Source organism: Giraffa tippelskirchi, chromosome 8 (assembly GCF_054371585.1).
Source record: "Giraffa tippelskirchi isolate mGirTip1 chromosome 8, T2T-mGirTip1v1.2.pri, whole genome shotgun sequence".
NCBI lineage: Eukaryota > Metazoa > Chordata > Mammalia > Artiodactyla > Giraffidae > Giraffa > Giraffa tippelskirchi.
The window spans coordinates 158,477,734-158,491,045 of NC_137282.1; positions in this window are offsets into that span (position 1 = coordinate 158,477,734).

Here is a 13,312-nt window from a genome sequence, read left to right on the forward strand (position 1 = left end):
TTTGCCATGGCTCAGAAGAACGTTTATCCATATTATAAAAAGCGAATGATAAGATTATCAACAAAGAAATTTTTTATTATCAAAAAAGTGAAACTCACAAAACCCAAACCGTAATACTGTAAATGACTGACAGATTTTACAAAGTTAATTTTATTTCTAAAAGTTTGCTACTACTTTAATAACAATAATCTTTCCCTACTAACCCATTTTTTAAAAAGTTCACGTGAAAAATGCAGTGTTTCAAAGTGTATTTGAAAACCCTTCATTAAGATTTTTCTTGGCACCAGGGCATACTAAGAGGCTGCTTCTAAATGTAGATTTTATCTCTGTGTAGACTTGTAGCTTTGTGGGAAAGTTTTTAGTTCAAAACTGGTTTTTTGAATATCCTTAAAGTATATAAATTGATATCATGTTTCAAATAAAATGTAAGTTGTTTAAAGAATTTACACATTCTTTTGGCTTGGACAAATGTTTATTTACTGAAGAACATATAGGAGGAGATGTATCTTTTTAGCTATATGGCCTCTCTGCTATGGACCACGTGTTCTGGCGGATACGATTGTGGTGAGGGTGATGGCGGGGGACAGGGTTTAAGATCTAAAGAGAACAAAGGATGGAGCATTTCAGGAGAAAGAGAGAAAAATAAGCAGATTGGTTTGAAGTTGGACAGATTTGAGGTGTTGAGGGAAAATGGCAGTTTCTACTCTTCAAAATTCCATCTGGGTGGTTTCCTATGTGTCTGCAATAAAACTCTTGCACAATAAATGAAGAAAAATATATAAACGTTTAAATTTTATTGGGTGTAAAGCTCTTAAAGAGAGGCTGCTCACCAAGAGTATAAGGCTGCCTGGGTTTGACGGGGTGGACCCCGGCTAAAAGGCTGTGCGTCCACTGTTCCCTCCCCTGCGCTACAGCGGGGTGTTGTCTTCCTTGATGACAGACCCTTGGTACGGTGGCTCACCACCAGCGAGGAGCAGAAATTTACCTGCCTGGACAAGGAAGGAAAGGATGTACTAGAACCTGAACATCAATTTCACTCCGTGAGAACTGCTATCCACTGGAAATGGGAATGATAGAACGCAGCAGACAAATGGGAATCAACTCTGACATAAACACGCTTGTCAGTGCTGGTTGCTAACAGATGCGTTTAGGTAAATGCTGTTACCTCAAGAAGTGTTATCTTCTGGGGAGCCTTATCATAATTTTATTTTAAATCCGAACAGCTGTTGTTTAACTACCACAGACCACAATTTATCTACAGCTCGGGGCCATAAAGTTAGCTTTAATGCACTCTGCTTCTTTTTCCCCCTTGTATTTGATTTAATTTCCATGCATCTGACACTCACATGCTATATACTATTTGCATATTTCAATATGTACTTTTGCAGATCCCATAAGTACTCAGGTGCTAAAAGAGGAAAATAAATAAAAATGGAAGTTCCCAGTGACAAATTATATATAAAAAAAGGAAGAACAGCACTCAGAGTTCACTTACATGTAAAATATTCTGAACAATAATAGCTCCTTGAGGACAAGAAAGCAGGTTTTTCTGAGGGTGGTTGGTTTATGATGACTGTAGACAAAAACGGATGTTTTTGTTGGCAGTGAAACACAGCACACTTATCTGAATTGAGCCCTAGGGTTTACCATACAGTAATGGAGAGAGAACTTTAGCTTTATTTAAGAAATCAACAAATGTGGCCACTTCCATAAGCCCAAATCTTTCTAAAATAAATATTCATCGTTTTTCATTCATGAGATTATGAAAAATGAGGCTGCAGTTTCAAACAAAAGAACATTCTGGGGTAGATAGAAAAAGAGTATAGTCACTCTTGGGGAAACTTTAAAAAAAAAAGGGCCCCCCTGGGTTATGGCACCATATTTGGCAAAGGCGCTTGGTGAGACAGGGCATGAGCTAACCAGAGCTTGAGCGGCTGCTGGATGGAAAATCAATTTTGGTCAGGGTTAGATGGGCCCAAGATAGTTCTTTGGTCTTTACTACAGCATCTGAGAACTTCCAAGCAGAGGGCAGAGGACTCAAAAAGTGTTTTCTTCTCTCACTCTTTCAGCCTGATTCACAGACTCCTGCAAGTCTCAGAACCTCAGCTTCCATCTCTCCTTCCATTTTCTGAGGTTCCAGTCATATGTTGGCAGGTGTGTTTGGCTTTCAGACCTATTGCAGGTGACTCTTAAGCTCTCGTCCTTTTTGGATCCTTGCTTCTTATAATCTAGTTTCAAAAGGAAGTGAGATGTGACCCTTACTGCCACAGAATGAGGCAGGCTCTGGAGCTCACTGACTCTGGGGCTTATTAATTTGATGGTCAGTTTTGTGGCAGCAAACAGTTGTTTTCAAAATGGTGACTTCACAGATGCCCTAACACACATCGGGTCTTCCCTGGTGGCTCAGACAGTAAAGAATCTGCCTGCAATGCAGAAGACCTGGGTTCTATCCCTGGGTTGGGAAGATTTCCCTGGAGAAAGGAATGCCTATCCCCTCCAGTATTCTTGCCTGGAGAATTCCACACACAGAGGAGCCTGGTGTGCTACAGTCCATGGGGCCGCAAAGAGTCAAACACGACTGAGCAACAAACACACACACACACACATCAGTAAAATCAACAAGGGCAAGAAAAGTACCCTCACTGGAATGATGAACAATATGAAAAAGATAGTCACACACCTGTCCTAGAGGTGTAACTGAAAAGTGGAATCACAGGGTATGTTTTATTTCTGAACCATTATTGCTTATGGAAATGGAAACAGTCTAAGTAGAAACAAAGGGACAACGAGAAGGTGGGAAGGATTTGCAGGGCCTAATCTGGGGATGTGATAGTTGCTCCTGGAAAGGAAAGCTATGACCAACCTAGACATCATATTTAAAAACAGAGGCATCACTTTGCTGTCAAAGGTCCATCTAGTCAAAGCTATGGTTTTCCAGTAGTCATGTATGGATATGAGAAGGCTGAGCACCGAAGAATTGATGCTTTTGAATTGTGGTGTTGGAGAAGACTCTTGAGAGTCTCTTGGACTGCAAGGAGATCCAACCAGTCAATCCTAAAGGAAATCAGTCCTGAATATTCATTGGAAGGACTGATGCTGAAGTTGAACCTCCAATACTTTGGCCACCTGATATGAAGAGCCGACTCATTGGAAAAGTCTCTGATGCTGGGAAAGACTGAAGGCAGGAGGAGAAGGGGACGACAGAAGATGAGATGGTTGGATGGCATCACTGACTCATTGGACATGAATTTGAGTAAACTCTGGGAGATGGTGGAGGACAGAGGAGCCTGGTGTGCTGCAGTCCATGGCGTCACAAAGAGTTGAACTTCACTGAGCGACTGAACGACAACAACAAATGGTGTCACTATTATAAGGTCTGTCTGCTGAGAACATTTTCAGCTTCAATTTTTTGTTGCCTGTGCTTCCAATAGAACACAGAATTGGATATCATTGGAGAAGGGACTAAATATTTTTAAGGAAAGTGGCTTGGTGCCCCAGATTTCATGGGAATCTTTGATCCTGTGAAAATTCTAAGTTTATTTATGAACCAAAGAGAGTTAGATAAGTGACAGTAATCATCACCTGGCACTTCAGTGGCAACTTTCATCTGAAGGCTTCAGAGAACCTGACAAATCTTTACTAAGGAAGCCTCACAATGCCCCAGACTTCCCTGGTGGCTCAGCAGTAAAGAATCCTCCTGAAGTGCAAGAGCCACAGGAGACGTGGGTTCGAGCCCTGGGCCAGAAGGATCCCCTGGAGAGGGCATGGCAACTCACTCCACTATTCTTGCCTGGAGAATCCCATGGACAGATGAGCCTGGTGGGCTATATATAGTCTATGGGGTTGCACAGAGTCAGATATGACTGGAGCTACTTAGCTTGCACGAATGGACATTGGGGAGAATATGATAAATTTGGCTTGAGATAAAAAAAACAAGCCCTTGAAAATGAACTTGTTGGAAAGCTGAAGTGATCTTTTAATGCACTTGGACTTGATTATGTGGTACAATGAAAATCACATGTCAAGAAAAGTCTAAAGGATTGAGACAAAAATTCAGGATCATCTTACTAAGTATGAAGTAAAGTGAAAGTGAAAGTCTCTCGGCCCTGTCCAACTCTTTGCGACCCCATGGACTATACTGTCCTTGGGATTCTCTAGACCAGAATACTGGTGTAGGTAGCCTTTCCCTTCTCCAGCAGATCTTCCCAACCTAGGAATTGAACTGGGGTCTCCTGTATTGCAGGCAGATTCTTTAGCAACTGAGCTATTAAGGAAGCCTAAGTTTGGGTGGTCATAATCACCACCCTGGTTTCATTTGGCTACCAATATACTTAAGGGCATGTGAGAGTTGGACCATAAAGAAGGCTGAGCACCAAAGAATTGATGCTTTCGAACTGTGGTGTTGGAGAAGACTCTTGAGAGTCTCTTGGACTGCAAGGAGATCAAACCAGTCAATCCTAAAGGAAATCAACTCTGAATATTCATTGGAGGGACTGATGCTAAAGCTGAAGCTCCAAAACTTTGGCCACCTGATGTGAAGAGATGATTCATTGGAAAAGACCCTGATGCTGGGAAAGACTGAAGGCAGGAGGAGAAGGGGACAACAGAGGATGAGATGGTTGGATGGCATCACTGATTCAATGGACATGAGTTTGAGCAAACTTCGGGAGATGGTGAAGGACAGGGATGCCTGACATGCTGCAGTCCATGGGGTCGGAAAGAGTCAGACACGACTGAGTGACTGAACAACAACAATACTTAAGGGCCTCCTTGGTCACTCAGACCATAAAGAATCTGTCTGCAATGCAGGAGACCCAGGTTCGATCCCTGGGTCAGAAAAATCCCCTGAAGAAGAAAAAGGCAACCCACTCCAGTATTCTTGCCTGGAAAATTCTATGCACAGAGGAGCCTGGTGGGCTATGGTCATGGGGTCACAAAGAGTCAGACACAGTTGAGGAACTATCACTTTTTTTTCCCCCCACATCACATACTTAAAAAAAAAAAATAAGAAACCTAAATTAGGATTGATAAAAACTGGATTGTCTCCATATCTTTAAGTCCTAAAAAATCTAATTATATATTACAGTTCATTCAGGTAGGCAGAGGTCATCTTTAAAGACTGAAAGTTTACAATGGAAGGTGTAGGTCTTAATTTTTAAACCCAGTAACTACATAAATGAAATATATACACATAAGCTTTTCTTGCTTAAGGTGAACTGTCCTGTATGTTTTTTCATAATTTGAACTTGGTTGGGCAAATGTAACAGGAAAGAAGATATACCTACATCTGCTGAGCAGAGGCATAGCTCAGATTTGATCCATGCACTGTTCCTTTAAGATGATCCTCCTTCTAAAGAGTATGTCGTCACTGGGAAGCACTAGAATAATTTTTGTTCCCACTGCAATTTTTCTGGTTTTGCTTCACAGAGTCAAGTTTTCATGATACTTATTTTCCATTCCAAGAATGTAAACATATAATTAAAGTAGCTGTCATATGATCCCTGGACGCTTGGACTCACCTACCAGGGAAGAGGGAAGGTGTGAGAGAGAGAGAGAAACAGACAGACCTTAGAATGCCTTCCTGCCCAGTCTTCAGTGTAGAGGTCGACAAGATGACTTTATTAAAAGAACGAGCACTCACTCGCTGTCTTTTATATGCTTAGTTCTTTCATCTTCAACAAAACTCCATTTATTGTTATTCTCAATTTATAGATTAGGAAATTGAGGCTCACCAAGGTTTAAGAACCTGCCTCCAGCCGGAAAGTTATAATGACAACATTTCACCCACAAATTTTCACCACAACAGCGTGAATTCCTTTCTGTCTTGGTTTCATAAAATGGTACATTTTCTTTTTATAAGCATAGGCTGAAAAAAAATATGCCACCTAATTAGCTTCACAAATGGTGACCCTGTTGTTTTCCATGTATTTTGGGGGTAGATCTGATCTATATTTATTCAGTCCTGAGTCTGGCAGCACTAATGACCGGATGTGACCTCATTCAGCCTCTCGCCAGTATGTGACTGTTAGGCACATGCCAAGGTTGGAGACCTGAAAATGAAAGGACAGATGGGAAGGCAGGAGGGAAAAAGTCAACTTACATCTTTGTTTAAAATGCTTTCATAAAAATATGTTACTTTAAATTGTTTTTTCATAATGAGAACATAAGCTTTATCCTAAGACCAATATGCTGAGGTCGTAATGTAAACTGGAAAGATGATTGACACCTTGACTGCAGCTTGGGAATGATTCTGAAGTCGAGGGCTCAGCTAAGACACACCCAGATCCCAGACCCACAGAACCTGTGGGACAATCAATGATAACGGCTCAAGCCACTAGGGCTTCCCTGGGGGCTCAGTGGGAAGGAATCCTCCCGCAATGCAGGGGATTCAGGTTCGATCCTTGGGTCAACAAGATCCCCTGGAGAAGCAAATGGCAACCCACTCTAGTATTTGTGCTTGGGAAATCCCATCGACAGAGGAACCTGGTGGGCTACAGTCCCTGGGGTCATAAAAGAGTTGGACACGACTTAGGGACTGAACGATGACAAAGCCACAAATTTTAGAGGTAACATGTCACACAGCAGTAGATAACCAATACACATGGTAGTTGGTTTTTCCTTTCAGGCAGGACCACTTGCCTTGAAGAACTGTGCCTGTTGTTGGTCTTGCTCAAGATCTGTAGCCAAGGGCATTCTCTCCCAAGGGCTTGACCTTCTTTGCATTTGGTATCTCATCCTGATACACTGGGAGTTAGTATTTAAAGAGAGCATTTAGAGTTGTATTACAACTCTAAATGATTTATTGAAGAAATAGTTTAGAGTTGCTTTTCTACTTATTGTTTTGGGGTAACTTCCCTCCTAACATTATAAAGACAAAAGTACAGGTTTGACTTGTGCATTTCATTTTCTATCTACCTCCAGAGGCTCCTGGGATGATGATACGTTAGAAACTTAACAAACTCTTGCCCAGTGAGTTAGTAAAAGCATCAAACTAGCTTTATGCTGGTTCCCTGATCCAACATCCATCTTCCACATTTCTAGTGTCATTTGTTCAGCCCAGGAGGTGGTGTGTGTGGGCTCTGATGGCTGATTATCTGTGTTTTCACCCTAGCTCTGCCATTTAGTACTGTGGGACCCTTTCTAAATCTTATTTCCTTAATCTCTAAATGATTTATAGTATTGAGAACTAATCTTGATAGTCTTGTGAGCCTGGTGAAATAAAATAATTCATGCTAAGTGTTTAACATAGTACCTACCAGATAGCAAGCCCTTAATAAATGCTGAATATAGAAAACATATATTTATTGAAGTGAAAATGAAAGCTGCTCAGTCGTGTCCCACTCTTTGCAATCCCATGGACTGTGTATACAGTCCACGGAATTCTCTAGGCCAGAATACTGGAGTGGGTAGCCTGTCCCTTCTCCAGCAGATCTTCCTGACCCTGGGGTCTCTTGCATTGCAGGCGGATTTTTTACTAGCTGAGCTACCAGGGAGGCATATTAATTGCCTGACATTGTGCTAGGTTATGTGAGTATAATTTGGTTCCTTTTCTCAAGGAAATCACAGTCTTAGAAGTGAAATAGTAATGAATGTTTGTATAACATTGTTGATTACAAACATTATCATGTACCTGACTTAAATGATCCTGATAAATTCACCTATTTGGTATTATTCCTGAATTCCTGGCTTCTTGCCTAGTATCAATTACTCTGAAATCAGAAAACTTCTTATATCCCTAGTTTCTCCCAGAGGCCAGCCAAATGAAAACTGTCAATCTGACCTCACTTCTGGAATCTGTTTAGGTTATTCTCTGACATGTCTATATATTTTACAAAATTGTGAGGATGAAGCTTTTGGTTGTAGCTGGTGGTGGTTTAGTTGCTCAGTCATGTTCGACTCTTTTCGATCGCATGGGCTTAGCCTGCCAGGCTCCTCTGTTCATGGGATTTCCCAGGCAAGAAGACTGGAGTGGGTTTCCATTTCCTGCTCCAGGGGATCTTCCTGACCCAGGATTGGACCCGTGTCTCCTGCCTTGCAGGCAGATTTCTCTTCCACTGAGCTACCAGGGAAGGTTAGGGGGAGCATTTAAATAAAGCAGTCAGGGAGCATGAAGGAAACTGCTACCACTGTTAATCTGTTCTGACCTCTGACTGGCCAGAGCCAGTACTTCAACTTCTGCAGCCCTCTCCATTTGGCTACAATTCTGGCCCCAAACCCGGATCCGGGATCAGTCCCTGGAGAGTCATCTGATGACAGCATCCTTGCTCCTTACCACATCTCCCCACATCTGAATATTAGGGAAGAGGAGTAGAATGGAAAGGCAAGCAGAAGGTTAGTGAGATGCAGGCAGACATAAGATCCAGTTATCATGGAGAGGTGGGTAGTCAAGTGATTATCCACTGCAACTTTTATCAAGAATCGTGGGGAGAGATTGGCATGAGCGCTAAGGGAGCTGCTTTGGCATAAATAACAAAACCACCAGGGAAATCCCTTCCTTATACACCCATTCAGTTTGCCTGGCAGATACATTTTCTAAAATAAAACCATTTGGACCACCATCCTGCCAAAACCCCAAAATATAAACTATGTTCCCCTCTGTTTAGGGCACATAGCAGAACTATTCAGACCAAACAAATAAATAAACAAACCAAACAAAGCAAAACCCCCAGTCATGCCCAGTTCTGTTGGGCAGGCATAGCTGAGAGCTTCAAGCAAGAAACAGGAAAGAGCTGGTGAAATTTCTAGGAGGTCCTGGCCAAAGAAGGGAGAGCAGACAGCCGTGGCTCACTTCACTAGTGTTAATCTGTGATGCCTTTGGTGTTGTCAAACATATTTCATTAGTGTTTTCCCCTTATTAAATATGAAAATCATGTCAAAGGTAAGTGTCAGGGGGCTGTAAAATTACCCTTCTTATCTTCTGTACATTTATCAGTTGATAAATGGAAAGACACTGCTGCCAAAATAACTGAATGAATAATTTATAAATGACTGATGCATCTTGTATGTTGTTTCGGGCACGAAACAGTAGGACATCAATAATCAAAAGAAGGTGGATTAATTTAGCAGTATTTTGCTGTTGATATTTTTATCTAAAGGCTGCAGTCTAGGCTTCTGTGACCAGAGAAACTTCTTTCTGTTGTTTCAGTCTTTTAGCAATTTGAGGGTAGAAAGGCAGAAAAGGAGGGTACCCCACCTCTTACCCCAGAGCTCCCTTTCTGATAATAAGTGCTGTTAACATTGATGTAATGAGATTTGATGTATTCATGCCCTCTCCCTTCATGGATTGGCCTACAATACTTAGACCAAGAATGTTTAAAAAAGAAAAAATCTTAATCTAGATTTAAAAGGGGAATGCGCATCAATTTTAGCCTTTCCTAGAGGGCTTCCCTGGTGGCTCAGATGGTAAAGACTCTGCCTGCAGTGCAGATGCAGAAGACCCAGTTTCAATCCTTGGGTGGGGAAGATCCCTGGAGAAGGGAATGGCTACTTACTCCAGTTTCTGGAGAAGGGAATGGTTACACACCCAAGTATTCTTGCCTGGAGAATCTCATGCACAGAGGAGACTGGTGGACTACAGTCCATGGGGCCTCAAAGAGTCAGACACAACTGAGCCACCTTCAGAAGTCATTTTATTCCCCTTAATTTACATTAAAGCAGTGTTATCTTGGAAATGTTAGTCTCTTTAGCTAAATCTTCTTAAATGTATTTACAGTTCTCTGACATTGCGAGCTTGGTCACCCTACAGGGCTCTCTAACACACTGGTAGAGAAGGGACAGAGCAGAACTGGATTCTACTGGGCTTAGGGACAGCGCCCACCAGCCCCAACCAGAGAGAATGCCTGGGAGCAGAGGGCTCAACCCAGATTCTTCCTGAAAAAGGCAAAACGCAGGCAGACCAACATTCTGCAGAGAAAATTTGCTGTCTTTGTCAGTTTCAACTTGGAACGCCTTTCCCCTGAAGGTTGAGCAGACACATAGGGTTTATACTCACAGGGGAAAGGGTCTTGGAATTAACATCATGATTTATTCCGACAGGACTCTAGAAGAGGGGCCACTTGATGATTTTTTTTTTTTTTTAAAAGATTCCACCCTGTGGCTTTCTCCACCTGGCCCAGGGGTCTGTTTTATTTATTTATTTTCGTCAGCCCCTTATCTGAACGGTCTTGCCTCGTCCCCAGGCCCCACTGCCCATTAACAAGAGCCGCTTCCAAGGAACAGGACGTCCATCCCAGCACGGTAATTGGGCTGGCTCTCCCGGCCGGTTCCTGCCCGGCTCCATCCCCACGGCGAGGGAGAGACCCCAGTCCTCCCGGGGGCTCCCCAGAGGCTGCCGTGTCCGCCCGCCCCAGGGTCAGCGGACCGCGGCGACTGATGGAGACGGAGGCTCAGCGTTGGGCGGAAGACAGCGACGCGGTCCTCCCGGCGCGGAGCCGAGTCCCGGAACTGGGCCGGACCCTGCAGCTCCGCAGACGCCGCCGCAGAACGCGCGGGGCCCTCTTGCTTGGGCCTTTATTACCCAGAGCGGAATGCGGAGAGAGGGTTGATGATGAAGTACTGGACTAATTCCGTGTGGTCCAGCTGGCTGAGCCAGAGGGGTTGGCTGCCGACGGAGGCCCAGGCGCTGGAGAGCTCACTGCTGGCCGGTTTCCCTTGGCACCTGGGAAGCCGAAACAAAGGAGTTCAGAGATCAAAAGAGCGCAGAGGCGTCAATAATTTAGAAGCAGGGGAGCCCTGGAGAGGAGGAAAGGGTATGCGGGTGCGCGCCGCACTCCTTCGCGAGAAAGTTGTGTTTTGCTCATTTCATTTCCGAATGAATCGCTTTTTCTAAAACTTCACGTGCTAAATCTAAATCACATTCTAAATTCTAAATCTAACCAGCCTTTTGATTATCACTGACACCAGGTTATTTACTTTTTTTTCCCTCTTCCTTTTTAAACTTGCGCATTTGCCAGTGAATTCTGGCAAATCAAAAAGAGACTACACGCACAGGAAGCGCTTCTGGTCCAACAGCTTTGTGACTAGGAAGCTAATGTGACAAGAAGACACCTTTCTCTCAGGCTGCATAGAGGCCACCCGCCTGTGCGATGTTCCCGTCCTTCCGTACCTGCTAGTGGTCCACGCTAAGTTTCTCCTCTGTTCGCCATCTCCTGCAATAAATAATGGATCGTGCGTGTTCAAATGTGCTTAAACACTTTGAGGACCATCTGCTTACCAATGCAATAAATAGAACGCTGGGATGACTGCCTTTAGCACTGGATGGATTGTAATTATCTTTTAAAAATAGACCCAGCAGTTCATCCTGAGTTTTAAGGGCTAATTCTAATAGTCCTATGGGTACACTGGGCCTCATACTCAGGATAAAAGGGGGTGCCCTTGACAGCCTTTGACTATATGGATCACAACAAACTGTGGAAAATTCTTCAAGAGATGGGAATACCAGACCACCTTACCTGCCTCTTGAGAAATCTCTATGCAGGTCAAGAAGCAACAGCTAGAACCGGACATGGAACAACCGACTGGTTCCAAATTGGGGAAGGAGTACATCAAGGCTATATATTGTCACCCTGCTTATTTAACTTATTTGCAGAGTACATCATGAGAAATACCAGGCTGGATGAGGCACAAGCTAGAATCATGATTGCAGGAAGAAATATCAATAACCTCAGATATGCAGATGACACCACCCTTATGACAGAAAGTGAAGAGGAACTGAAGAACCTCTTGATGAAAGTGAAAGAGGAGAGTGAAAAAGCTGGCTTAAAACTCAACATTCAAAAAATGAAGATCATGGTATCCAGTCCCATCACTTCACGGCAAATAGATGGGGAAACAATGGAAACAGTGAGATACTTTATTTTTTTGGGCTCCAAAATCACTGCAGATGGTGACTGCAGCCATGAAATTAAAAGACGCTTGCTCTTTGGAAGAAAAGCTATGACAAAGCTACACAGCATATTGAAAAGCAGAGACATTACTTTATCAACAAAGAAAGGTCCGTATAGTCTAAGTTATGGTTTTTCCAGTAGTCCTGTATGGATATGAGAGTTAGACCATAAAGAAAGCTGAGTATCAAAGAATTGATGCTTTTTAACTGTGGTGTTGGAGAAGACTCTTGAGAGTCCCTTGGACTGCAAGGAGATCCAACCAGTCAATCCTAAAGGAAATCAGTCCTGAATATTCATTGGAAGGACTGATGCTGAAGCTGAAACTCCATTACTTTGGCCACCTGATGTAACTACTGACTCACTGGAAAAGACCCCGATGCTGGCAAAGAATGAAGGCAGGAGGAGAAGGGGACGACACAGGATGAGATGACTGGATGGCATTACCAACTCAATGGACATGAGTTTGTGCAAACTCTGGGAGTTGGTGATGGACAGGGAAGCCTAGCATGCTGCAGTCCCTGGGGGTGCAAAGAGTCAGACATGACTGAGCTGAACTTGACAGCCAGAAACAATGCAACAGATGAGCTTAGGTCAGAAGAGTAGGTAGATGAGGGAAATGGGAGGTGGTTCCACCAAATGCGAGCTTGATTTATAGACCAATCAAGTCAAAGGTTTATTCATAACAAGCAGGAGCAAAGTGAAAGTTTCTGCTAATAGTTAGTCTTTACCTGAAACTAACAAGTTCTGGTTTTAGAAACTACAATAAGGTATGAGGTCAGCTCCCTAATCTTCCCCCTGTTTTCTACTCTGAACTGTTTTCATTCCACTTCTTTCTGGGAGCCCTCATGCTGTTTCTCCTTTGCCCTCAGCAGAAACGCTCCTTTAATCTTACTAAAGTGTGAATGACTACCTGAACTTCAAGAATTAAGTCTTTCTCTTGTCTCTGGTCTATTTGAATTGAAAGAAACAAGTTGTTTTGAAGGATGAAGCTATGGGTTTTGAGGCATTAAACTTTAGGGTAGAGATATTTTTGTGTGTGGCTGAAGACCCTTCATTTTCCCCCCAAACATCACATAGGTTAGACAGACAGACACCTGTATCATCCACATATTGGGACCAATTCATACGCCATCACCCCTGAAATTCAGTGATCTGCAGATATTTTAAAGAATTGAGCATGTGTTAATTATATCGAACATTTTGATTTCCCTATTTTGCCATGAGAAAGAAATAGCAGGAAAAAATGTTCATTTTGATTTTTTAAACCTTTGCTATTGTTTAGTCGCTAAGTTGTATCTGACTCTTTGTGACCCTATGGACTGTAGCCAGCCAGGCTCCTGTGTCCAAGAGATTTTTCTAGGCAAGAATACTGGAGTGGGTTGCCATTTCTTTCTCTATACTGAGTGCTGGGCTCTGTAATTTATTCT